This window comes from Gymnogyps californianus, chromosome 1 (assembly GCF_018139145.2).
Source record: "Gymnogyps californianus isolate 813 chromosome 1, ASM1813914v2, whole genome shotgun sequence".
Taxonomy (NCBI): domain Eukaryota; kingdom Metazoa; phylum Chordata; class Aves; order Accipitriformes; family Cathartidae; genus Gymnogyps; species Gymnogyps californianus.
Genome location: NC_059471.1, coordinates 192,837,831 through 192,865,289, shown reverse-complemented (window position 1 = coordinate 192,865,289; position 27,459 = coordinate 192,837,831). Strand labels below are relative to the sequence as shown.

Sequence of the window (27,459 nt, the reverse complement as noted above, 5' to 3'; positions counted from 1 at the left end):
CATAGTCCTATCTAAGCAGCAGAATATTCTGAGGCATACCTTGGACATCTAACATCTGAAGCAGTCCTCACTCTTAAGAAGCAAAAATTAACAAACCATATTTTAAAAAATAAAATCCCACAAGGCATTCTACAGCATCCAATGCTTTGCCAATCTAACAGACTCTTTCCTCTATCCCCCCACACCATCAAACATCTAGCTCCTCACATGGCCCTAAAGCTCAACCCTGGAGAACTCTTAAAGGCCCTATTTATATTCTATGTATACTGGATTTTAATTTTTGGAAGATACGTGGCCTTAATTTTCAGCCCATATGATATGTTACCTGGCTTGGGGGTGTGGGGGGAGGAAAAATCCAACAAAAATGAGCACACTAATCTTTGTTAGCCTTAGAATCACACCTTTACAATTTCTTTCAAGCCTCCTCTAGGTTTTGTAAATGTTCATCTGAAATCTTCCCAGTTATTAGTATGTCATCCAGATAACAGACAACACCATTTACCCCCTGCCTTACTTCGCTCATTATTCTTTGAAACACAGCAGGTGCTTTTTCTGTTCATACCTAAATAGCCCCTTATGTGTGTTTGTCATCAGAATTTTTTTTTTTAATACTAGCTGCAAAGCCACCTGCTGGCACTCTTGGGACAAGCCTTGTTTGGTTAGCTCCTCTCCGCTCAGCACTTTGCAAATAACTCTTCTGCTCTATAAATCCAATATTGTCCAGTCTGAGCCAACGAGTGCTGGCGATTTCGTGTTTCTGACAGGCTTTTCTCTATTGTCCCCCCTGAAATACAGTTTGCTCAGCCTGTTCACTGACATCCAGGGGAAGAAATGGACTCTGGTTTCCAGTGCACCAAGCTGCTTTTCCACAAGCTGTTGCAGGGCTTATGGCACAGGTCTCTTCCTGAGAAATGCAGAAATGATTTTGTCACTAACAGACGACTCTGCAGTTGCACCTGTTACTAAACCATATCTGTAATGAACACAACTTTAGTTTGAATTTTCCTACCCTGTTACACAGCTGATTAGCTACTATCCACTATAATTTAAGCCTAGGGAAACAGTTTCTGCCCACCACTTTCGGTTATGATTGCCTTCAATGTTAACAAAGTATATTTGTAAATTACAGTGACAGGAAGACCTACCTATTAATCATTACTTGTCCTTACACTACCATGATACAGTGTGCTATATATGTTCATTTTCTACTGTGCACAGCCAGTGCTCAGTTATCCACGGACAGTTTATTTAGTTGACAGATTAATTGTGCTACAGATGCAGAGACGCTGGGGGAGGCCAGCTCAGTTCTGGCAGGATTATTCATGCAAATACAGTTCTGTGCAGTTGTTGATATATTAGTCTCACTGGGTGCATGGTGACCCAGCCAGAGAGGATACAAAGGACCACAGACATCTCCAGCCTGCTCCAACATGGGCAGGACAACCTGTAAGCCCAACCAGGCACAATATGGTTCAAGCAGATCCACTTAGATGCATGCGGGAGATGACTCCAGTGCTGTGGTTCGGGACCTCTTACCAGATTGAGCAGTGCGGCATGAACTTGTCAGCCAGCTTGGGTCTGGTCCTTGGCAAAAGCTCATAAACCCTCAGAGAGCTGTAGAGCTTAATGCAGAGGAACTCAAATAGTTCCACAAAAATCAGCTTAGGATGAACAGGAAACATTAGCTTAAACTGAGGACCAGCCATACCACCCTTGTAATCACAGCCAACTTACTGGGACACTCCTCTTTAGGTCTATTGCCCAGGTTTCTCTGATACCCATTGTGTTCCAGTCCCTACAAGCACTTACCCTTCTGGCACTGCAGCTTCTTAAATGGGTGATGCCTCTGCCTTGGGCTGCAATTCCCCAGGCACTTTGGTGGAGACACAGTGAACTGACTCAGAGAATGGACTCAGGTTCAAACATTTAATTTCCTGAGCTAGTTTAAACCAGATTACTTAGCAGTTTGGTCCATGATTACCCAAATACTTCTGCCAGCCTAATGGAGGCCGTGGTATGGAGGTGGAAAAGAAGGGCTGGGGTGAGAGGAGGACTGCCTCCTTTGGGTGTAGCACTGTTTTGTGCAAATTTAAAGTGCTTGCAGAATTACAAAGTTACTTCTAGGCATCAAATTGATTTTTGAGAGTCTTTTGCGAAAGGTTATTGAAACAACCAGTAGCAGGAAACATTTTTAGGCTTGCCAAATACCAGAATGCTTTCACCTTCTAGTTGATTTCCAAGATAAAACCACTGTTCTGTTAAAAAAAAAAAAAAAAAAAAGAAAACATGGTAGCTTTTAATGGTTTCCTTAGAAGATCTACTATGTCTTTACCTCAATAAGTTCCACTGCAAAGTATAATTCTTTAAGGACCATTTGTGCTTCATATCTGGCAATGTTAGGAAAATAACTTTTGTATAGTGGAAACTTCCACACTGTTTGTATAAAAATACTGTCAAAGCCTGAATCTCCTTCAAAACTTTTCTTATCTGTGTTATGTATACTCCCTTTTACTCAATGCAAACAGTTTATTTTTGCTTTCTTTTTTTTATTTCAAGATCCGATCCTTTGCCAGTTTTCTGTTTTGTGTTTTGCCAAATGCAGAGGAGTTAAAAAGTAAATAATCCACTGATTTTCATAAAAAAAAAGGTTCAGAATATGGCTTTATTTTCTTAGGATGCAAGACAATAACTCCTAACATCCAAAAATGAAAGGCAACTAACAGAGAGGAATAATTTATCCTCCCTTGCTGCAGGAATTGTAAATCATAACTGAAATTAAAGACTAAGTCTTGATCACACACTTTTTATATCCTTGCTCTACAAGAGAAGAGCAAATCCTTGACATTTAAAGCAGAGCTGAAATTGAGACACTGAAATTGTTTAGTTCCTGTTGGAAGTGCCTTTCTATGCAGTTACTCTCTTTGGTCCAGTGAAATCACTTAAGGGGAATTTTATAGATGTACTCCCCAAACTTGTTATCCTTTCTACCTCCCATATGAAGATTTTAAATATTGCTAGAATCAAAATCTCCTTCTAAATTTAGAGAAAAAGCAACTACTGAAGGGTGGTTGAAAAATGTGGGAATTATAAATTCAATCTAGATCTCATTTACAGTGGTAAAAATCAAGAAGTATTTTCATTTTTGTGATGTACAACTGGTAAGGAGCTGGCAGTGGAGGGAGGAATGTAACTGCCTTTCTTGTGATTCTTTTTCTCTGGGCTACATTTTATAATCCCAAGCAAGAACAAAGCTATGAGCTACATTTATTAATGACGAATCTGAGTCAGTACTTTCTTACACCACTGTAAAAGACGTATGATTCCAGAGGTGTTGCATTGATCTAAGTCCACAGCAAAGTCAGATTCAGATCTCACTTTATCATTTGAAACACTGCTCAATTTGGTCCAGAGATTTCTCACCTACTTTCAGCACAATAATTAAAGGACACCAAAGGATGCTGACGCATCCTAGGTCTAGACTGACCTAGACAGCTGTGATTTGGAAATGAAAAACTGGAAAAACTGAGTGGCAAAGAGTTAGCAACAGTGCTGGGCGGGGTGGGGGGGGGGGGGGGGGGGGGGGGGAATAGAAAATAGAGCAGACAATCAATGAAGGCTAGGTAGAAAAAGAATCCTGATAAACTAGTAAGAGATGGGGTGAGTTTCATCAAATAGAAAAATGTGTGTGCATGTGGAATAGAAGGATAGTAGGAGTTAGAAGCTTGCACCATTTTACAAAGTGTTTTCTTAACCTATGTGGTGAGTATATCTTTGAAGAAATATAATATCATTGCTTGTATTGTCATACAGTCTCCTTTTGCGTAGATCAAAGGAAACAGCACTTTGCCCTTGAGTTTTTAACTCAAATCTTGTCTTGGGGCAGAACCACTTGTTAAGGAGCAGGGTTAACGTCACAGCTGAAGAGTCAGGAAAGTGTTATTCTCTCTGCCGCTTGTGACCTCCTGACTATGCAGCATGAATAAAACAAGTTAAGGGAGAAAATATCCAGCTACATATCCCTGATTTCTCTTTCTAAAGGAAATTACCTGGAAGACTCTGAAATCCACAACAGGCTGCCTGAAGTATGACAATAGATAGAAGTCGATTGTCATCATTAGACAGAATGCATACAAAATAAAGAGGATGAATATCTATATTTGCCTGAGTATAATCCCAAGCCCTTTATCTTCAGCAGAAAAATCACCCACAACCTCAGGTCTTCGTAGGCTTTTTAACCCCAATAACAAATGGCTGATACCAGTGTTTCTCTGGTTTTTTAATACATGCTCCAATTACTGAACCTTTAATATGCTTAGATGTTTTCAAAAAACAGTTTGATTATGGATTCATTACAGAAATTGTTAGAGAAAAAAATCCAAATATATCTACCAGTGAAGTCAGCATATCTACATGCTATGTGTAAGTGAAGTGCATTTATTTCAACATGACTGGAAATGTTAGCTGTGCTCCAGGTATGGTCAGATCATGGTAACTCTTTCAAAGCTAATATGCAGGAATTATAATGAAGTTTAAACGTAGTGCATTGACAGAGTACACTTAACAGACAAGGCTTAATTTTAGAAAACGGGGCTGAGGGGATGCTCAGACTCCATTCACAAAAGCCATTTATTGCACTGATAGTTTAGCAAAAAATGGCTAATAAATTAATGATTATGCTCTCACTACAAGATATACTCAAAAATCCTGTTTAAAGTATATGGACTACTGATTTGTTTCATGTACCCAAAAATAAAACTTCTCAATACTTCTGTATGACATGGTAAAATCCCAATTTTTTATTTTTATTTTTCCTAAGGGATACAGGTTACATTAAAGGCAATGGGATATATTTCATATTGTATTATCTTTCTAAACTTACATAGAACTGGCCAACTTTTTGGTCATGGGCATCTTAAGGATGTTTCAGACAATCTGTTCCACACAGAATTAAAACTACCACACACTATTTAAATGGACAGCGTTACAACACCAGCTCCCTACCTGCTCATCACCAGTAACACCTGCACAAGACCGATGCCATTATGAGCAGAGATGAAATGCTCACATGAAGCTTGACTTTCTACTGCATCCAGGCTTTCTCATTTGAAATCAAGCACCAATGAATGGTTTCAGACTCATTGCTTCTAGACATTTATCTTTTTTGAGAAGTTTCAAGTTGTGACAGTTCTAAACTGCAGGAATCATTTTTAGAAGCCCTTCATTATAAAACTTCAGCATATGTGAACCTAGTGGTTCGTTATATTTTCAAACATTCAGAAACAAAGAGAAGAAAAGTCTGTATGTGAAATTTAAAATGGTCTTGTTACCATGGCAAATATATATATGCATTAGCATTCCCAGGAAAAAAAAGTAATCCATTGATCAGGGCACATGTTATTTTTTATTTCTTAACTTATCTGTGATATTTTGGAACATGTCTTCCTTTCCCCAAAATAGATTGCATTCATAAACACTTAAAGAATTATAAAGTAACTACATTTTCTGGCAAAATATTTTTTAAAAATAACTGCTTTGTGAGATAGGTGCAGTGCATTCCAGTATCTCTTCACTAAAAAAAAGGAAAGTATTCCCTATGAAATCTAGAGAATCTCTGGAATTCATTTAATTGTGCAGTAACACTATAAATTATGAAGGAAAGTACTGTGGTATGTAAAAACACAGTGCAACTGCAATTAAAAGCTATGGAGAAAGCTCTTAGATAAATAAAGGAGGTATTATTAGAAGTATGGCACAGAAAAGGTCAATTGGTTTCTATTCACTTGATAAAATTAAAAGCCAATGCATCTGATTCATGCTGGCAGAGTTCCACACTTTTCATGGAGTTGATGGTGGCATAATAAAGATCAGGAAGTATTACTTACTGCATACCATGTTTTTGAAAATCCGTCAACAGTACCAAAAATGTTGAACTGCAACAAATACCAGATTTTTGAAAATATCTCTTTTTTGACTAAACAGAAAGGAAATGAAAGCTCACCCTGAAACAGTGAATTGAAGGGTGTTACAGACCTGTAGGATGCCCATCTAATTATTGATATAAATTGCTGCATGAATTCAAATAGTACCAATTGTAGGAACAATGCAGAGGAAAGGGACATCGTGAAGAAGACAGGAGTCCATTATTATTTCATGTACAGAACAGTACTGCCGAAACACTCCTTAACAGCTGTGATACACCTCTCCAGAAACAATCCTTGCTCTCTCCTTAATAAGTACTTATGCAAAGGAAGAAGAACTCTCAGGAACAGTCAATCTGTTGCTTAGCTAGCATGACAAATTGTGCTCTCATCAGACTCATGCACTTCTAATTTGGCGAAGCTAACATGGATTGCAGAGTTAAAAATGGGAGCAGAATACGGCTTCTCTGTAAGTGCTTTTTAAGGCTCTCTTCTTCTTAATTGCCCACCCTATTGTATATTTCATTAGTTCATAAGCACACTTTGTTTTTCATGCAGCTTAGTTTTGAAGCTTAAGAAACTCTAAAACTGAAAAGTATTTTTGTTAATGAACTCCAAGTGGTGCATCAAGTATTTGTAATATTTTGGTAAAGAAGAAGGGCATGGCTTATTGCGCTTGAGTTACTTTCTTGGTTTATTTCCTTTTCAAGTGAATTTATAAATCGTTAAAGGATCTCTGAATGACAGCCTTGCTTTCTATTGATATTTACAGAACAAGTACAAATGTGCACTTCTTTGCTGCAACCTTATGCTGAAATGTCTTACCCAAAGATGGGATAAAGTGGGGTACTAACCGGAGACACATGCATATTTTACATAACTTTTCAAACATTGTAAAACTGGTGAAGAAATGGTATTTATTAATACCTGCTGCCAACGTCACAAGACGACCATTACCTCTAACCAATACTGAACTCAAAGTATCTGATAATTCAATGTGTTCCAGAAAATAACAATCACATGACACTGATACTTTAAAAATATTAATATTCATTTTATTAAAAAACTTTAAGATTTAGGATAAATATTTACAATACTTATATGTTTGGGATAATTTAAGTAATGTTGTCCTGTGCTCAGGTTCTCTATCTCTCCCCAAACCTATGAGCCATATGGTGCTCATGCTGAAATGTTATTTAATTTAGTCTCTCAAAGCCCATGTATCCTACTACTTGTTTTTTAAAACCTATTCAGTTTGCAGATAATTTTTAACAACTTTTTTTTCTTTGTTCTCATCAGATATCTGAAAGGAATGGCTTAGGACACCTTTAAGTTCTATTTGCCTTCTTTTGATTTTTGTGTCCTGTCTCAAACTTTACACACATCGTTATTTTCTTTCTTCCTTTCTTTCAGGAGTGGGAAGATGGTGAGGCAGGGTGAAGTGCTGCCAATGCAATGTTAACCTCTAGCAGCTGCTACCTTAGTGACCTATAGCAAAAGAAAGGAGATATCCTGAAAATCGTTACATTCCTTTATGCCCTTTTCAATTTGCTGAGACAAGAATGATGTTGGCATGCAGCACAGTCCCGTCCTAAGGTTCTTGCTAAATGGTAGGGTCTTCTGTTACTGGGACAGTTTTATCTACTGCCTCTGCTTATAGTGCTTCCCTCATGAAAAACATCCTTTCTTCCTCTGCTTCCAGAGAAAGCAGCCTGAAACTACCTGAAAAAAAATCCACTTTGCTAAGTCTTTTATCCTCTGCCTCTGTATTATATAGCCTTTTTCATCAGAGAAGGAACTGTCACTGGCAAGCTGGAGGAGCGCTGCCCGGGGGCCGCGCTTGTTTCAGACAAAGGTTATGCTGAAGCTCTGGAAACCAAACTTCTGGCATGTTTGGTAGGCTCACTTTTGTAGAGCCTTTGCTAGTAGATCTAAGGAACAGGAAGGTGCTAAATGATGAAGGGAGCTCAACAGATACTTCAAATGATACCAGTGTTAGAGTTTTGTCCTAGTGTGAGAATGTGCCAAATCTGAGAAGGCACTTTATTGCTCACTTACTTGCTCCTGGCTTTAAATACCTTAGTCAATATGAAACTTGGACATTTATGCTTAATTTATTGTCCTGCTAGTGAAAGTTAAGCTTTATTATGCATAGTGAAACAGTTACAGCTAAGCATGCTTGTCTTTGCTAACCAGGGGTTACAGGGCCCTTGGTACTGTCAAAGCCCTGAGGGCACTAATGGCCTTTCTTGCCTCCCCTCACCCTGCCATGGCCCAGGACCCCCCTGGGGCTGTCAACCCTTGCCCCAGCGATGCCACAGCAGGGCTGGTCTCCAGCTTCCCACAGCCCTGCCCAACCATGGGCCCTGCCAAGCTGGGTCCACATCCTGGCCTGGCCTTGATCCATCCCCACCCCCATGGAGGTGCTCAGTGCCTGGGGTTGGGGCTGCTCCTTGTGCCCCCCTGGTCCACCCTGTTCCCTCAGGGCAGGGCCCTGGCTGCGGGACCCTGCCCAGCCACCCTCTGGAGCCCCTGCTACTCCCAACAGAAAGCATAAGTTACACATACATATAACTTTTAAGTTTGGCAGACAAAGTACTGAAAAGGGGGAATAAGCGAAGTAGTGAACATGAAACATCTGCCGTTATCCCACATGAAATTGGCCCAGAAGACCAATTCTAGTCTTGCTCACCTCTGGCAATTACGTTTTGCAATGGCCCTACATCCTCACAAGAATAGGTTTGCAGGTACGCCTGTATGTCGTCTGCGAAGAATGGATAGTAAAAGTTAAAGATCTTCCATTGAACAGCTGTTGTGAAACCTTGAACTGCTATAAAATATTTCTACAAGAAGCTGATCATGCTTTACAGAGAAATAACAGAGAAATGACTATACGTGGAAGATAAAATTAAATGATGTGGTACTCGTATCATCATATATTTCTGAAAAGACCATAATTTTAGAGGTGATGAAATTGGCACTATATTTTCATTGATTTGCTGTATCTGTTCCAGTTCTAAGTGGCATGAAGAAAATATCTTTTACTAAAGATTATTGAATATCTATCTGTCATCGCTGAAGTTGATTTGCATCCACTCCATGGACCTAAACTAGCCAATAAGAGCATCAAAATCATTAGAGGCATTTTAATTAAGAATTACTGAGTATTTGTTTTCTTACTAATTGCTTGGAATTTCTTATCTAAATTTTCAGAATGGTGAATTCTGTATTTTGTTTACTAACCCACTGAATCCAAATGTCCTGGTTTCGGCTGGGACAGAGTTGACTCTCTTCTTAGTAGCTGGTACAGCGCTGTGTTTTGGATTTAGTGTGAGAATGATGTTGATAACACTCTGATGTTTTAGTTGTTGCTAAGTAGCGCTTCTCTTAAGCCAAGGACTTTTCAGTTTCCCATGCTCTGCCAGCAAGCAGGTGTGCAAGAAGCTGGGAGGGAGCTGACCTGAACTAGCCAAAGGGGTATTCCATACCATGGAACGTCATGCCCAGTATATAAACAGGGGGGAGTTGGCCAGGAGGTGTGGATCACGGCTCGGGAACTAACTGGGCATTGGTCAGCGGGTGGTGAGCAATTGCATTGTGCATCACTGTTTTTTTTTCCTCCCCCCCCTTCCTTTTTTTTGTTATATTCCTTTTCATTACTATTATTATTATTATATTTCATTATTACTATTGTTAGTATTATATTTTACTTTAGTTATTAAACTGTTCTTATCTCAACCCACAAGTTTTACTTTTTTTTTTCCCTTTCCTCCTCCTCACCCCACTGGGAGGGGGAGGGGGAAGCGGCTGTGTGGTGCTTAGCTGCTGACTGGGGTTTGAGTAGCCGCAGTGCCTGTCACCAGAGTTTGAGTAGCCGCAGTACCTGTTGCCAGTGTTTGAGTAGCTGCAGTGCCTGTCACCAGCATTGGAGTAGCTGCAGTCGTGGGAGCTGATCTCTGGGTGGTATTTTTAAATAGTTGTTTAACCCTAGACAAGATCTGAATCACATTCAGGAATAGGCTGATTCGTAGCAATAGGACCATACTAAGTTCAACATCCCAAGGATATTCAAAATTTAGTTTGGAAAAAATTCAGAACAATTCTGAAATAATTAATTTTGTTGCTTATGCTTCTTCTCAAAACAATGATTAATAATAGTATTATTAATGACTTCTCCCCTTCCATGCTTAAGAAGGCATTCACTTGATTAAAACACACTTCTATGTATTCTAAGAATTCTGGGAAAAAACAGTTATGTGTAAAATTTATTTGAAGTATTTTAAATTCCTGCCCTGTTTCTAATGATAAAAAACTGCAGCGTTAACATTGTGACAAAGACATAGGATGAAGGATAATTACAGTATGTGTTACTACCATTCATGTGTGAAATCTTCTAGGCTGGAAAAATGCATGCTCTTAGATAGTAAAAGAGACATCAGTTAAATGGATAACCTTGATGCACAGAAAAATTCCGAACACGTCTAGTTCTTCACCAGGTATTCATCTGAGAATGCTTCTGTGTACTGCACTGTTTTTTATTCTGTTTGGGTTTTTGCTTTTTCAGCACAATGATACTCTTTTAAGAAGAAATATCCTAAAGGTAAAATTATTGTTGAAAATTAATTCTTAGCTAATATATTTTTAAGTGGGTGAGTTTTAGCCAATTTTTATTATACAAGTCCTGAATTCTTTGCTAAACTATGTATTTTACCTTGTCAAGGAAACACTTTATTTATTTGACTAACACTCATGTATGAATACTTAGATGATTTAAAATATGTATGTGTAAAATTTATGCAGCTTTGATATTTCACTTGAAATTGCACTTATTTCTCACAGTTCATTACACAATCCACAAAGAGATAACTTATGAAAGAACATTCACTTAAGGTACACAAATCTTTTAAGCAAAAATAGACCCACTATTATCCAGCAAAAAATAAAACCAAAAAACCACTAACTCATTCAAAGAAACAAATAAATTTTCAGATAAACATTGTGTTTGCATAAGAAGCTGCTGGAAATCAAGAAGTTTGTCAGCTGTTCCCATGAAAACATTTTGTAAGTAAAAAGCATTTTGAAAATTAAGAATTGGGATCAAATAGTTAAGAATGTCACAAACCCAAAAAGTATAACATTTTCATAGAGCTGACCTACAGTGAAGCAAAGTTTTTGAGTTACATGCTGTCCATGTCATAGACCACAGCAGGCTAGAACACTTTTTTTCTTTGCTCATTTGTATCATGTTTAAGTTTATTTCACTCATCTTTGCTTACCCCTAGTTATAAGATCAGTCACTGCTGCTTGTATTTCAGTGGTGGTACCCGCATTGATGGTAAGTTACTCTCACAAAAGCTTCTCATATTCTTCCATGCTCTACCACGTGTGTACCTTCCCTGCCAGGCTGTAACTGAACTGTGTCTCAGCACTGTCTGTTTCTGCTATTCCACCCTCAAAGGATGGTTAGGAGAGAAAGACAGAGAGAAGAACCAGAGGAAACATCCACGCAATATTTGGAATTATAACCAAGAAACTTTATATTTCATTTGAATTTTTAAAATATTTGATATTTCTTTCACTCCACTCTGTGTGCAGAGCCAACATGAATTCTTACTCCCTGCAGCCAACTGCATGACTTATGCAGTGCAGACAACTGCGTGACTTAATATGACACATGCAGTACCACTGAAGTCACTAAGAACACTCAGTAGTTAAAATTAATATGAGTAAGTTTTTGCGGGACCAAAGCACTTTATAGTAACGTATTCTGAGCAGGGATGTTCTTTTCTGCTGAAATGACCCTTTCTAATTTCCTACCTAAATATTAAACAGACAAGTAACTCCTTATAATACAGTTCTCAGGGAGAGTTAGTATCAGCCCTGTCTCGGTGAGACTCAGAAGCCAAAAGATTTAGAATAGGAACTTGGGTGGTTGAAGTTAGTCCTTGGAAGGAGTCTCTTTTTCCATCTACTGCAGAGGGACCCTAGGGAGACCAGACTTTCTAAAAAACACATCTGTTGTGCAGAACCACCAGGCTCAACATCTGAGATTTTTCACAGGCTGTTTGGTTGATCTGGAGCAAGTTACTGAATCACAAGTACTGCTTAGTCCACTATGACCTTTTCTTTACAGTTAGAGCAGTTCAGTGGGGCCTCTGCAAATTTGGGGGTTGTGTTATTCCTACCAGGTTTCTGTCAACAGAATGTTTTTAAACTACAGAGAAGCATACAATTATAGCTTATTCCATCTGCCTTCCTCTTTGCTTTGGAAGATTTTTTGAGAAATAAATCTTTTAAAGATCCCGTATGAAACAATCTGTTAGTCAATCAATATAAATAGGAACGGAAATGATATTACTGTAGTATTTTTTTGAAGAGTAAAAGTGTTCCATAAAAACTCTGAATTCCCTAGGTTTTTAACTAATTTTATTTCAGCTTTATTGGCAACAAAGTTGCATGCATATGCAACACCTTTTCCTCGTGCCCTCAAGGAACAAAAGCTGTTAAAAACATTATGAAGAAAGCTTTATGACTTAAATCTGTTGTGTTTCTCCTAGTGTTACACTGGCAAAATACTCTATAACAATAAAATTAGTTAATGAGGAGTTTCATCAATTTAGAATAGCAAAAATGCCCTGGTATATCATGTAAAGCAGAGTTCTGCAATGTTGCAGCAAACAAAGCAAAAAATTCAAAGGACATATTTGATCAAGTGTATTTGAAAATGCAAAGAAGAGTGAAATAATCATAGTCTGCATCTATCTACCAATTGCTTGGAGTATGAATTATAATCAGTTGTAACTAAAACCACTGGCAAACTCGTATTTTAAACCGAACTGCAGGAGAAGGATGAACAATGGATAGGAGTATGTCATTTAAGAGTAAAAGCTATATTCAGAGAAGAAAGGAGCGGGGGGACTTCAGCATAGCTGATTAGGAATTCATGGAATTTGACAAGAGACTCCAGTCAGTACTCAGGGCAAGATGAAATCTTGTCACTCCTGTCAATGGGTGCCTTTGGTTTCAGTGTGGTCAAGATTTGTACCCTAATATCAGATTTGAGGCCCATCACTTCTTGCTTCTGTCTCAAAGCAAATTCTATGTGAAAGTGGAAATGTTGCATTCCCTAAGCCATGACATATTATGCCTTATGATGGAGCTCCTTCTCTCCTACTTTTTGTGCAGAAAAAGAATGCACTTATATTTAAAATGTTTACAGATGTGCTTAGTTTTTAAATCAAAGTACTTTAGAGAAGAACTCTCTATTTCTTTAATGGGAAGAGAAACCTCTTCCTCATCCACTTGATTGCTGCCTCCTAAAAGTATATTCAGAATGGCAGTTTCTTTGGTCAGAGAACTTAGACTGATCTTCAACAGGGACAGAGATTAGAAAATGCCATGAGTTAAACTCCATCCTAGGATTTGGGGCTGGCCTGTAGTCAGGGCTTTCCATAAAGGAGTGGTAGAAATAAAATGTATAGCCTCTACCATTTAGGAATTCCCAAGCAATTACCAGGTACTGCCCTTGATGTTATACATCTTCAAGGAATTCTTCACCCCACCTCCTTACAACAGGGAAGAGTCTGGTATCATCCAGCTCTTTGAGACTTGTACAACAAAAGAAAGGAGAATCAACCAGATGAAATAAGAGTCCTTTCTTGCCCTCCCCAGTAGGATCCTCTGTATTCAGACTGACTCAAAATGTGCACAACACTGAGTAGGCACTAGAAACATTGAATTGTATTTTGATTTTGTTTTTTTAGAAATGAAATGTTTGCCATAGTCTGACGTGTTCATTACTGGGAAAGGAGGCCAGTTATCTCATTGAGTTGATTTCAATTTACAAAACTGAGAGAATAACATTGTTCTGTACAGAGCCTGTTGTGGCAGCCATGTAGCAGAAACTTTAAAGTTCTTCTTGAAAAGATAACTGTGTTGGTTTAGTTACAAATGTTACAATTCGCACTACAGACACAACACATCAATGCCTGTGTTTCTGACCTTTTAAGTCACTTCATGAGAACCCAGATGGTCTGGTTCAACTTCTTAGATTTATATAAAACTCTACAAGGCTCAGCACTGTTTAAGGGTGAATTTCCCTTTGTCCCTGCTGTTAAAACCTCAGAAGAGTTTTTGCTTTCTAACTAGACACCCTGAGACAAATAGTTTTGAGCTGAGGAAAATTGTGTCCCTTATTCCCAGGAAACACAATGACTGTTTCAGATATTCCCTTCTATAGAAAGATCTCTGCAGGTTGTTCTTCTGCAGAATTATGCCTGATTCCACTTGGTTTCGTCATGCATTCAATTTATCTGTGCAACGATATAAGGGATTTTTTTAAAAAATCACATTTCTGCATACACAAGATTATGTGAGGCTGCAGTAGAATCAGGTACTTGACCTAGATTAGACACTGGGGTGAGTCTAGTAATGACAGTAAAAGGACCCCGTAGCCTAATTGCCATTGATTCTTGGTGTTAAAATATCACCTAGAAAACCAAATGGTGTAGCAGACTGATCACTGTCGATGAGTGGAAAATGCCATTATCTGTCTGCCTATGTGAATTTTTTTGAAGGGATAGGGCAAACATGTAATCTGAGTAACCCAGAAGACTCAAAGTCCCCGTAACATACTTTCAGAAAGAAAATCAGTCCTTTGACAGGATTTAAAGAGGAAAAGGCTGGGAACAAGAGGGACATTTGGGAAAGTGAGAAGAGGAGATGAGATGTAATAGTAAAGAAGGAAAACATGAGGGAAAGTTTGGGTAAACAGGAAAAAATATTAGGAGAATAGTGAGTAAAGGAATGGAAAATAGGAGGAGTAATCTGAGAGAACAAATAAGACCGCCTATCAATCAGCTTCACATCCTCTTCTCTTTTTCAAGTTGTGATTCCCTATCACCTTGGGATGTCCCAGCTCAGTCCCTCTCTCTGATGAAGGTGTCAAGATGCAAGGCCCTGGCATGACCTAAGATAGGTAAGCTCTTCTCCTTGCCTTCCTCATGGCAACTGGGATTTGCCTATTACCTGTTCCCTGTTTCTCTTCCCATTAGTCAGGACCTCAGTCATCTCTGCCATTTGCTCTCATGACAGGATGGAAAGGAGTAGGAGGAAGGAAAATATATGCTCAGAATGACTCTGCCCTCCATGTGAGTGAGAATTAAGGTGATTTGGGCATTTCAACTCAGTCGTTTCTACTTTTAAAAGCTTTGAATACAAAATACAAAAGTAACTCTTCACCGCCTGGTATTTAGAAGTCATATTTTGCTGACCACATCAGAAACTACTGAGAAAAGCTAATTCTGTGATACTGAATTTTTTTGGTCAACATAAGAGTCTTCTAATTTGCAGAGGTGCTGCAAAATGATTACAAAGTGTTGTAAGCTCTTCTGAGAAAATTGAAAACAATGGGTCTTTATAGGTATGTGTTTCACAAAAATAGAACAATGACTTAAGTGATATGATCAGTATTTTTAGAAAAAGAAACAAGCAAACAAACAATACTGTTCTGCCCTCCTCTTTTCTGTATTCTGTAACTAATGCATACAGTGTTTTTAACTAAGACAGATACTTCTGATGTAAATTTGTAAACGAGGAGCAAGCTTTATTTATGGAGGAATTATTTAATGTTCTGTATTTGCAGTCTAATTCTTCTCTGTAAGTTAGTTTTGGAATGAAGCACACACCATAACTTTTATGTTATTGTTGTTCAGCCTTGTTGTTGGACAGTTAATTTGCTATAAAATCCACACTATATCATTGTTATTAATTAGGGTACCCGTGAACTTGCCTTTCAAAAGCTATTAAATGCAAATGTTTAGCCACATAAAAATATAAATGTGCAGTGAAGTTCTTCAGCAGAATAATGCCATGAAAGAATTAATACAAAGTAATTAAATCTTCATTGAAAGGAATCCACTTTATCAAGTGATGAACATAACTCATGGGATAAAAACATAAAAAATGAAAAATACTATGATGTCAATTGACAATAAAAACAACCCTTTTTGGCTTATAAAATTAGGAGGATCAGAACTGTACCTTTACAACTTTATTCATCAAGAAGCTGAAGAAATAGCTTAGTGTTAGTGAACTGATCTGTACTTTACAGTCTGCCTTGTGAATTGTCAGGGTTTTTCACAGCATTAAGAAACATGGCAGACATTATATCACTAACCCCTGACATGAAATCTTCTCAAATGCAGGTACCTTTTACAGACAGAGACACAGAGCACTGTAAAATATTAGTGGAATTATTCCAACTGTGCAAGCAAAATTAAGAATTTATCTAAGGTTTATAATTTCAGCGATTTAATCCAGAAATTGTTCCTTAATGGGAACATACTTAGACATGTCCTTAACTGAAAGTATTTGCCTAAGTGCTTTTCTGAATAGAGAAAATCTTCGTAGACACTTAAATGCATTTCTGATTTATAGCCTTAGATTTTAAAAGGCAACGTTTATCATTTGCTCCCAATTTGTACAGCAGCTCATTGAATACTAGCCTGGCATCAGGTGCTCCTAGAATACCAGCAGACAAATAATAATAAGTATGTATTAAAGTAAGTGATAATGTTAATCAGAGAATGTGTGTTTGTGATCTACATACCATTGGAACCAGAAATACCAGTGTCAGTTTGAGGAACTCATCTGATGGGAATCTGGTAGGAGATTAACATTTTTTAAGTAGCTACAGAGAATTCCTGTAATAAGAGCTGGAATAGTAAGTGAACATTTAATTCACTGCGGCTGTAAAAAAAAAATAGGAAAATGTATTACTGATGAAGATGTCACATGTCATTTGAATGGGAATTACATTTGTTCTAGTTGTAACATATTACAGCTAATACGAGATAAAATTAAGAATGAGCTAAGTTTCAGAGAAAGATGTTTAAAACAAGAGGTTTAAGTACAATAGCAACAGAATGAAAAAGACCTGCCAACTACAAAAAAGAAAATAAATTCATACTCAAACAAGGCTTGGGAATGCAAGCTGTCTCTGAGAAAGCTGCATGGAATGGGCACAACCATTTATGGGATTAAAATACAGCTAAGGTCATTTAACATTAGTCCTTTGCCAGGAACCCAGTAAAAACTTGTGACCTACACTAAGTACTCCTGGCACAGATATTATACAGCTAACATATATTGAACAATTACAGATTAATATCTCCCCTTCTTCCCTTAACATGACCTCTTGCATTTGGTTTTCATCCGGTTAGAGTACAACACATTTTCCATCAATCTTACGCTAAGAGAAAGGTCAGCTCTCAGTGTGGCCAGGGCTCTGCAGGGGAGGCACTTCCGTGCATATTCTGATTCTCTAGTTGTACTCTGTGCAATCTTCTAGGTGCACTCTCTGTCCAATTTCTCAGGCCAAGCTGGCCTTTTTCAAGCCCTTACTGGGAAAGGAAACAACAGGCAGTTTATGTTGCTGTAAACTCCACTCCAGCAGATTTTCAGACCACACACCTACCCCTGGCTATCCGCCAGCAGAAGCTAACAAACATTTTAACTGAAGGCAGGCAGGAGACTTGTAGAGATAAGAAACTCCCGAGAAGTTTTTAGGAGAGTTTTACCCTCTATTACTTTAAATAAGGGGAGGAAACAGTTTTTCTGAACTCTTCTTTCCCTTTATGATTAGTGCATGATGATGGCCAACTCATAGAAAATACTTCTGCTGATCATATTGGAGGTTCAAGACCAACATATCCCACCCACCTTGTTAAGCAAAATCAAACCACTGGAGTAAACGTGGTTTCCAGTTGGCTGCTCTGGTCACTGCAGTTATGAAACTTACTAAATCTTGGAGCAGTTTGAATTATATTTGAATCAATGAATTGGACACATATACATTTAACTAATCTCTGAGAGATGCTGGTATGCTATTTCAACAACATGCAATAATGACACAGTAGTGGGATTCCTTTCTTACATAGAATTTAAATTCATTATGTCTTGGCCAAATTTTAATAATAATAATAATAAAAAAAAAATTTTAGACACTGTACCTCCTTTTGGCTGTTCCTTGTATCAATTCCTTTCAGGATATGCAAAAATATGAAGTATTTCTCCAAGAAGCATGGCTTCTTTAAGAAATACCTCAGTATCAGTACTGCTTCTACCACATTATCAGGGAAGAAGTAATTGCATTGGCATAATAATTATCTTTTTCTAAGACATAGTTAAGAATGCGATCCTGAATAAGAGTTAGTGTATAAATGACTAGCATCCAATAGATCCAGTGGCTTACACAGATTCTTTTTACAGAAATTTTCACTTTGATTATGATGCCTCATTCATGTTATAAAAAATAGGAATCATTCCTCTTGTGGTTTCTGTGGGTTTGGTTTTTTTTTTTTTTAAACAGCTGACTATGCCATTTTGGAGTAAAGTAGTTGCAGTTCAATGACATGCTGCAGGAAAAACAGAGTAGAGTGAATTTACAAAGTATTCTCACTGTATGAATAGAAAACATTGATAGCTTTCCCCCTAAATGTATAGAAATGTCTCAGATACATTTTTTTGGTCAGTCATGCTTAAAATGAAAGAAAATATATCTGCAGGGACAGTTGTTAAAGTTGCAATTAGAAATAGGACTGGTAATAGGGGTAGATGTTTTTTGCCTGGTAGATAAAAACTAGTTTGGTTTTGAATGAAATGAGATGTTATATTTGGAAATCTTGGATAAGATGAAAAAGGAAGAAATATATAATTTGAAGTAAACCTGAAAAATGTTATTGAAGTATTTAATTCATTTTGTGTTTGCATTATAAAAAGGTTTCAGAAACCTTTATTGTTTTAAATAATAGGTCAATTAAAATTTTCATTTTGGAAAACATTTATTTTTAAGAGCTGGTGAAAAACAATATTTGATGTTTTGGAAACTTCCACCCAACATTTTTGGCCCATATTTTTGGCTAGATTCAACTTAATTTAGAGAATAGCTCTAGGCTCTTCATATATATATTTTGGAGTAAATCTGCTGTTCATTGATAAGCAATACTTTACCTTCATTGAGAAAAAATATTGCTGATAAGTAGCTGCAAAATTACTTGTTTTAATCTCTTCTATATCTGGTCTGACCAATAAAGCAGGCTCAAAAGGGAATTATACTGAATGGGATTGTGAAACACACGGAAAACTCCAACTCCCATTGTCTGCTTACCCTGGTTACAATTTAATTCAAAATGCACTTAGACCAGGGAAAATCCAGAAGCATGCCTATCCACTTGTTATTTAACAATTGGAAGACACCTTCTGGCACGGTATGAGGACAGTTTGGGGCCAGAAAATAGAAACAGGTTTTCACTGAGCCGAACCACTCTCCAGTATTGAACTGAAGCCATAAATGTACCTTTCTTCCACAGCAGTGTGACAAACTTAATAGTGAAGCTAACTAGCTAGCTAACCAACGAGCTAGCTAACTGTTCTTAGTCTCAGCGTAGAGCTGAGATGTCTTTCAGCCATTATTCAAAAACAGAAGATTTATAAGATCAAGAAAGAGTAATATTTCTTATATGTTAAAGTAAACACAAACCTAAAATGTTACACTCTGTTAAAAAATACAGACTTCCAGTGTATAAACATATAAACACGTGATTCCTCCCCTCTTTTTCCAGTTTCAGGTGGAGTCAGATGTTCTTTGTTCCTAGTTTTCCTATGGTAAAAGGGTGTTTTGTTTGGGTTTTTTTTTTTTAGTGGTAGAGGTGGGAGAGGGAATTGGCAAATCTAATTGCTAGCAGCAGCTGTCGCGTGTTTGACCATCGTGTTTCAGACCCAATGGTAAATAATAAAATGTCTCTGTTGAAGTCTGTGTTAATAATGAATATTATCAGAAACATTCTAGTCCTGAAGCTCTGTTTTAGCTTTAGCAAGGCCTGTCAAATCAGAAAGTCTAATATGAGGCTGTAACCTGTAGCAGAGTGCTCTCACAGAGCACAGAGGTGCCTCATTCAGTTTGCAAAGTATCTTGTTTGAATGATCTGGATCCCCAGAGAGCCTTCCCTACAGGGCCTTCCCCTTTGTATTATTCCTTGAATTCAGCAGTGAATTGGATGCTTTCAAACCAGCATGGGCTGATCTAACAAGAGAATAATCTGTTTCCTGCATAGAGGAGGACTCTATGAAGATATTTTGCTGAATTTATTATTCAGACTTTCTTACTATAGCAAAGGTTAAAAACCTTTTATTTTTCAGCCAGGAACAAAGCGAAAACTGATTCCCCTTCCGTTCGTATTTGGTTAAGCACCCTAGTCTGTAGAGAGGTGCTGCACATACCAAAGCCTATGTTCAGCTTTTAATTCTAGCTCTTTCTGCAGTCATTTCTTAAAACACCCGTGGTGCCCTTTCACCTGTTGTTTCTCTCAGAGTTACTGGCCGTCAGTGTAGTTGGCTGAAGCCCGATGTGCCCGTGAGCCCAGCCAGCAATTTTAAGCTGCATTAGTTTGCTCTACAGTCTCTCTCGGAACTGCTCACCTGCTGCGGTAGTTCCTCATGCAGACAATAGTAGGAAATCGTGTCAACCAAATTATTTCCCTATATTAAAAACTTCAGGATTTTTTTTTCCATGTCATTTTATTTGAAAATTTACCATTCAGAAAATACAGGAACAAGAGCAATTAAAGTGTCAGGCCATAGGCAGTCATACACTGCTGAAATAACTCTGATAGTTGATGTTATTTCCCCTGTGGTTCCTTGCTCCCTCTCTGCTGCCAGACGTTACTGTCTCCGAAGCTGAGTGGCCGGGATACAGCATGTAAGTGCTCCTCAGTGCACTGCCTGGCAGCTTACCCAAGCATCTGCCACAGCAGTTTGAATTAACCTGCCAGACTCTGCACAGAGCTAGCTGAGCACAGATGTATATTGTGCTCGGTAGTGAGGGTAATCATTTCATTGTCAGTCTCTAGATAACACCTAGGAGCAGTGATGTTATACCTAACTACAGCCTTTTGGCAAACATATGGCCTCACCTTTGTAATACTACCACCATCCTGGGCACATTCTGGTTATATCCACCAGCACCTTCCTCAGGTGAAGTGCCTTCAGTATCTTTTGAGGAATCATCTAAAAAGCACTTTGCTTCACCATTTGCATTTAACAGAGATTTAGCAATCATACTGAGAATTTCCTTTGCCTGTCTTATCTGACCTTAGATTATGTATCTACCCAACACCTCCTGAGAAACTGTGAAGATGCTGTCCATTTCCCTATTGGATTCAAACACTAACTGCTGATGAGCAAATTCTGCTCATCTCCCAAATGAAAGGCAATCACCTGCATGGGAGAGAGACATTGTATGTTTTATATAAAGTCACTGACTTATGTAAAAAAATTAAACACATTTGGCTCAGTATATTCCCCTAGGTCTTTGTGGAGGAACTTGGCCTCTTTAGTAGAATTTCACAGGAGTAAACACGGTATGACATGAGGAAGGAAAAATTCCTGAGTTTTAACTTTAGAACACTATATATAGTGTTACTGCTTTTACGTTCAAACTATCAGTTCTGGTTTAGAGTGCATTATCTCCCATAGAATAAAAAAGTACATTAACATGAAAGTGCAGATAAGCATGCATTTCTGGTAAAATGAACATAAAGCAACATAAAAGGATATACCAACAAAAGTATCTTGAACATATCAAGAGAGTAATATTTTACCATTTTTTTCATTGCTTATTTTTTATGAGCTTTGACTCAAAAGACCAAACATGAATTCTATTAATGAGATCAAATATTCTATATTAATTATTCTGCCATTTGCTAGTAACAAAAGAATGCTAATATGAATGTACTTCTGAAATCTAAAAATGTAAATGTAAATTAACGTATAATGAACATCACAAAGCACTGTAGCTAATAAAAGATCAAGCTTACTAGAGAGCCAGTAGCAGGCTTCAAGGCAATCTGTTAAATTAGAAAAACACTTAGTTTAAAGTTAATGGAAAGTAGTAGGTAAACAGTCTAAATTGCAAACAGTGACAACTTTACAGAGAAAATAGGTTAAACGACTTCTCTGCTTATATTTTGGGGCTATGTAGACTGATCTCCCTGATTCCATTTCACTTGTCAGTTTTCACTGGTTTTCACTAATTAGTTCCCTTCATTTTGAAGTTCAATATCAGAATGGAATCAAACTTCAGTATACAGTACTGGAGCAGAAAGTATGAGAATGTCAGATAGGCAGCTGCCATTTTCTGACTTTTCCATCAGATTTTTATAGGCTCATGACAAAGATTTATATGACAATTTGAAATCAATGGCAGAGCCACTGCTGACTTTGGGGAGTCTGGGAGTTCACCCATGCCAGTCAAGTTAAGCTCAAAAAACCGGAAAAGCAGAGATATAGTTGGAAACTGAGAGATCTGATTTTCAGAAAATGCTCAGAACTCAGCTTCTGACAGGCAGACCCCAGTGCTATGCTTCAAGTCAACCACTAGTATCATCAATCAGTGATGGAATAAGCTAGATTTATTTGCTGATGTTATGAAATGCTATAGGAACCAAAACTTCAGCCGGAATATGGAGGAGATGGGGGAAAATAGAGATTTTGCTGCAGGGTATTTTGTAAGTGTTATAGATTAAGATCAGAAAGGAAATGTAAGATCACACAACCTAATTTTGGCATGGCAGTGTAGCATCCAGGAAGACTATGTGCCACAAAAAATGGCACTTAGAATGTGCATGGAGAGAGTCAGGCACCCCAACCTGGCCTAAATCAGGCAGCCAGCCAAGGCTGGGAATAGCCTTTAGAAAAATGCAGGGGGAAAAATCTGAATGTTGAAGTTTGCCAGTCTCCTCCTGCAGGAAAGCATCTCTGCCCAGGCAGGACTGAGAGCCCAGAAGCTTGTCCTGAATGTAGGTGCTGGTTACTTTTCTTTAAATGAGAGCAGATTTTTTAGTTTGGATTTTTTTTTTTTTTTTTTTTTGCAGTGTCATTCACTGTGGGCAAAAAGTAGAAATGTAATGATCATACATGAAAGAAATAAGGTGATGTGATTCAGTCTTTCTGTTCCTGCTGTGGAAGCTGTTTAGGACTTGCTGGTCTATAGAGGAAGCTAAAGGAAGTAAGTCGGCTCAGGTGAGCTCAGGTAGGAGTTCACCTGAGAACCGGAGTTTCTGCTCTAGACCCAAGGGTTATTCATGTGCTTTGTGCTAGTCACATACCATCTGTGGAGCTGGGACTAGGCAAACAGATGAGTCTTCACTCTAGCACCCACTCAAAAGAAAGGCCTAACAGTGTCCCACCATTGCTTACACATCCCTTCCCAGGAGATGGGAGTGAATCCCCTCAGCCCAAAGGTGGGAACCAACGCTGCATCTCTTATGAATCTGTGACTGTGTTAAACATTAGGCTGTGGTTGGAGTTGAGGAATGAAAGAGCATAACTTGGTCATGTTCTAAAAGAAAGCGATTGTCAAAGTGGTGTTTGAGAAGTGCGACTTCCCCAGTTCCTGGGAAGCCCTCCTGGAGAAAGGCAGCGGGATACCCGGCTTCTCAGACAGCAGAGACGTGAGAAGGGCACCAAGTTGCTCAGTTCTGTCAGGACCGAGGTGCTGCTGGGGAGTGGCAGAAGCAGCTCTGCAGTGGTCTGAGCTCTGCAGGATCTGAGACAGAAACCTGGTTCGAGGTGTGGGTGGTTTTCAGGGCTCAGGCAACAGGAGTTTTCAGAATCACAGTTATGTGCACCTAAAGTTCACCTGAATTCTCCTTTAAGTGTTTAAGTCTTTCTTTATATGTGGCTTGAAGTTTCATATCCACTAAAATTCACAGGGATTAAAATCTAATTATTGTATTGTTGCTAATGCTGCATTTAAAATGCTCTCTCTGGCAGTTAAAAAGAACAGCTAATCATGTCAATCCACTTGTGCATAACTTCATGGAGGTCAGCAGAACTGTTTTGGGGTCTAGTCAAGTGCATCAGGAAGTGTAAGAGGCATCTTTTAATGCTCCACTTTGATTTGAAGGATCAGAATTTTAATAGCCAAGGGAAAACACCATGAATTTTAACTTTCAAACAAATGACTGAGAGTGAAACCTGAGAATGTGTAAATTGACCAGGCGCTAGGTAGCTGTGATAACTGCCATTTGCACAGAGATACCCCCTGGTAAAGCCAAAGTAATTTAGCTGAAATGACTTTGAAATTTCATGAAACAGGGAACCATATTTGAGGATTTCATACTTTTGGCTTTGCCATGGGGAACGACTACACACAGAGAAATTTTTCTATAGAAGGATGGGACATAGATTTATATGTGACATTTTTTAAAGTTATATTTTCCCCCAGTTTTAGACCTCAGACAAATTCCATTCAAGATTTATGCTCCAGCTGTGAGGAGGAAGTGGTCTTACAATAGACAGAAATAAGATTATTTAGTTTGGAGAAGTCCCCTAGATTACCAGCACTGATTTTGCAAGTACTGGAAATAAATGAGTAATGCGAAGTAGGATGAGGGAAATGGGGAAGAGGGCTCAATTTAGCAATCTAGTACTTCCAGAAGTTACTGACCAAGTCACAAAGCAAAGCCCTGCACAGCTAAGTCTAAGTGCGGAAGGGGAAACCATACATACGCTGTTTCAAAGTTACAATCACATCGCCAGGTACATCTGGTGTACATCACCAAGGGAACTGTTCTCCAGCACGCTTGCCAAAGCAGCCTGCCAACTGCTTGTGATTTCAAACATACCTTGGGCTAGATTCACCTAGGCTGATGGAGTCCATCGCGGCACTAAGGTGACTAGCACCGAGGGGGAGCAGGTGGATGTATATGCATGTTGGTTCTTCTTAGTGTAACTCTTACCTTTATTGCTGAGGGGAAACTTATGTTCACCAAGGACTTCACAGCAGCCAGTGAGAGTTACTGAACTGTTACTATTTATAGTGCTTTCCAAAGTGTGAAATAAACCATTTCTCCAGTTGCTGTGATCACAGTACCCTTTAAGCCAGAGCCACCTGACATTTGGAGGAGTTGGATGCTGTGAATAGGATAGCTGATTCCCTGCAGATGCTACCCTGTTAAATGACTTGAATATGAACCATGCAGGGAAGGATCCATAAGCATGGAGATTACAGCCCTAGAAATTGTTTTCCTAGTGATCTCAGTCTCACTTACAGAGGCTGATGGCATAATCCATGTCTGCTGCACCTGTCTCTCCTAGAAGAAAGACTGCTGGAAAACTGAATGGTAGTCCTAGGAAGAGTCACTGCATGCAGGTTAGTTTTCTTTCATACAGATTGTGTAGGTAAGAAGATTCTTAAAACTCAGCTTATGTGTAATGCATAGAACTTCAACATAGAGAAATAATATCCTTTCATTGCTAGAGCTCTTAGACTTCAACTGAAAATTTTAAAAACAAGTAGAAAATGTTTTAATTATTTTTTTTTTTATTTAACAAAATAGAAAAAGTAAAACATCCTTTCTTTTGGGATAGCATTATTCATTGTGCACACATAGCATGTACAATTTAAGGCTGGCAGAAGAAGATAGCTGAGCGAGCCTTCAGTGATAAAGGCAATATTAATACGTTAATGATTTTTATTAATATATCAGAATAACTTCTTTAACATATTCTATAGAAGATTATAAATCTTTTTGTAACTTACAGAACTACATAATGGTGGCACAGAGGATTTACAGCATCTCTTAACTTTAAGATGTCTTTTTACACCACAAAAACATTTAATAAAAGTGTTCAACGAAGCTTATTGACATTTACTTTTCCCTTTGCCGTACATTTATTAAGTTTGAATATCACATTCACATTAACATCAAACACATAAAATATGGAATAGCTGGAGAGAACAGAAGACATATTTTAGTGCTTTGATGTTGATGCCAAAGTTTTATTTAAGATATTTATATGTAGCCTAAAAAGGATAATAAATTTCATTGAAAGCTCGCTATATTACTAGACTTTTCAAAGTCCACAGGGTAGACTGAAAGTAGAAAAGGAGAAAATAGAAATACTGCTGAACAATCAATCTTCAAAAGCAATGAATGTTATTAGGAAACCACATTTAAGATATCTGTAATTTAAATGTGATTTCTGAAAGCGGAATGACACATACACGAGAGTTTCAGATTAGACATAAGAATGGGTTCCATTAGCTTTTTCTGTTTTCTTACACAGGGATCATTTGCTTCAGAGGCATTGAAAAAAAGACTACCGTGCACAAAGTACTTACTATGAAGTACAGTATGAGTTAGTAATGTAAAGTATCGTCAAAGGATGACAAAAGCAAAGACAATTCCCTTGACTGAAGCCTTTGCCAGGTTCTACCTATTGCTACCTAGTTGAAATTCAATTCATCCATAGATTTGTAACAAGAACACGAGTAACTGAGCAAGAAGGAACATGTACTTGGTAGATTAAATTTATCTCTGCTGTATTTCTCCATTCACAGTTTGTGCAGGGATGAATGTTATTAGGTATGAGCAAACTGGATCAGATTAAAAGAAAGGTGAGCTATCCATCTCAAAGAAAGCTGCAATGGAAGATTTTATAAAGATTAAAATTGGTTTTACAACTTTTGGCATTAGATAGTTACCATTTATTGTTAAAAATAACCAGTTATGTAAATTGGAGGTTATCATTTGAACACAAAATTCCGTTGCCAAAATATATACATATACTTTACTGTGAACTCAGGTTTCATTTATTCTTGATGGCATTCAATTCAGGGATAAGCAGAGATGAGAAATTCAGTCAGTGTTTCCTAAATATTAAAAAAACATGCAGACCTACGTTGGATTAAATGTCATGCTTTGGCATCTCTTTCTCATTTTTGTAAAACCTCACAGATAGAACTAACTTTTTGATTCACTTCAGCTGGGAAACTTTTTCTGTAGGCTTCCGTTTAGATGTTTGAACTTTCTTTGATATATTTCAATTGACATTTAGACTCCTAAATACTTTTGTGTATTTTCTCTTTCTTATTACTTGCTGAACATTCCTAGATGAAAAGTCAATGGAAGCTGCTGGATGCTCAGTACTTGCAAAGAAATCAGTCCTGTGATTGACAGCTATTATAGCACCAAAGAAATTAGGAGTCAGGTCAATTACTGGGTCAGGACTTAAACATACACCAGAAAGCTAACTGTAAGCTTTAGCTTAAAAAAGGACAAAGGAAGAAACTTGCTCTCTGGCTTTATTTTGTATTACTTCCTCAAATCATTGGGGATTTTGGAGTCTATTCCCTGAGTTGTTATGTGTCAGGTTCAGCAGGTTTACTCAGTTAGCATAAGAAACTGCAGCTGTAACACCGAGAGTCACAAATTCTCAACCTGACATGCTCCTGAAGAACACAAGGAAAGAAAGACGAGACAGAGATGATAAAGTTATCAAGATACAGGATGAGTCAGATGTAATACTTTCCCACAGTCATGACATACAACATATTGCTAGGATCATCAGATTTTCCTGGATCTGCCCCATTGCATATTGGTCAGTCAATCAGGGAACAACGCAGCCTTCTGTGCTTGAAAAAGTTTCCCTCGGTAGGCTGAGATCTCAGCCCAAAGTGTAGATTATCAGGTACCTA

General features: G+C 38.0%; 1 protein-coding gene across 1 annotated transcript in view; it reads right to left on the bottom strand.

Moving 5' to 3' along the window:
- Positions 1-27,459, bottom strand: part of KCND2 (potassium voltage-gated channel subfamily D member 2) — a 281,569-nt gene that overhangs the window by 45,823 nt on the left and 208,287 nt on the right. The gene's annotated exons all lie outside the window — the stretch shown is intronic.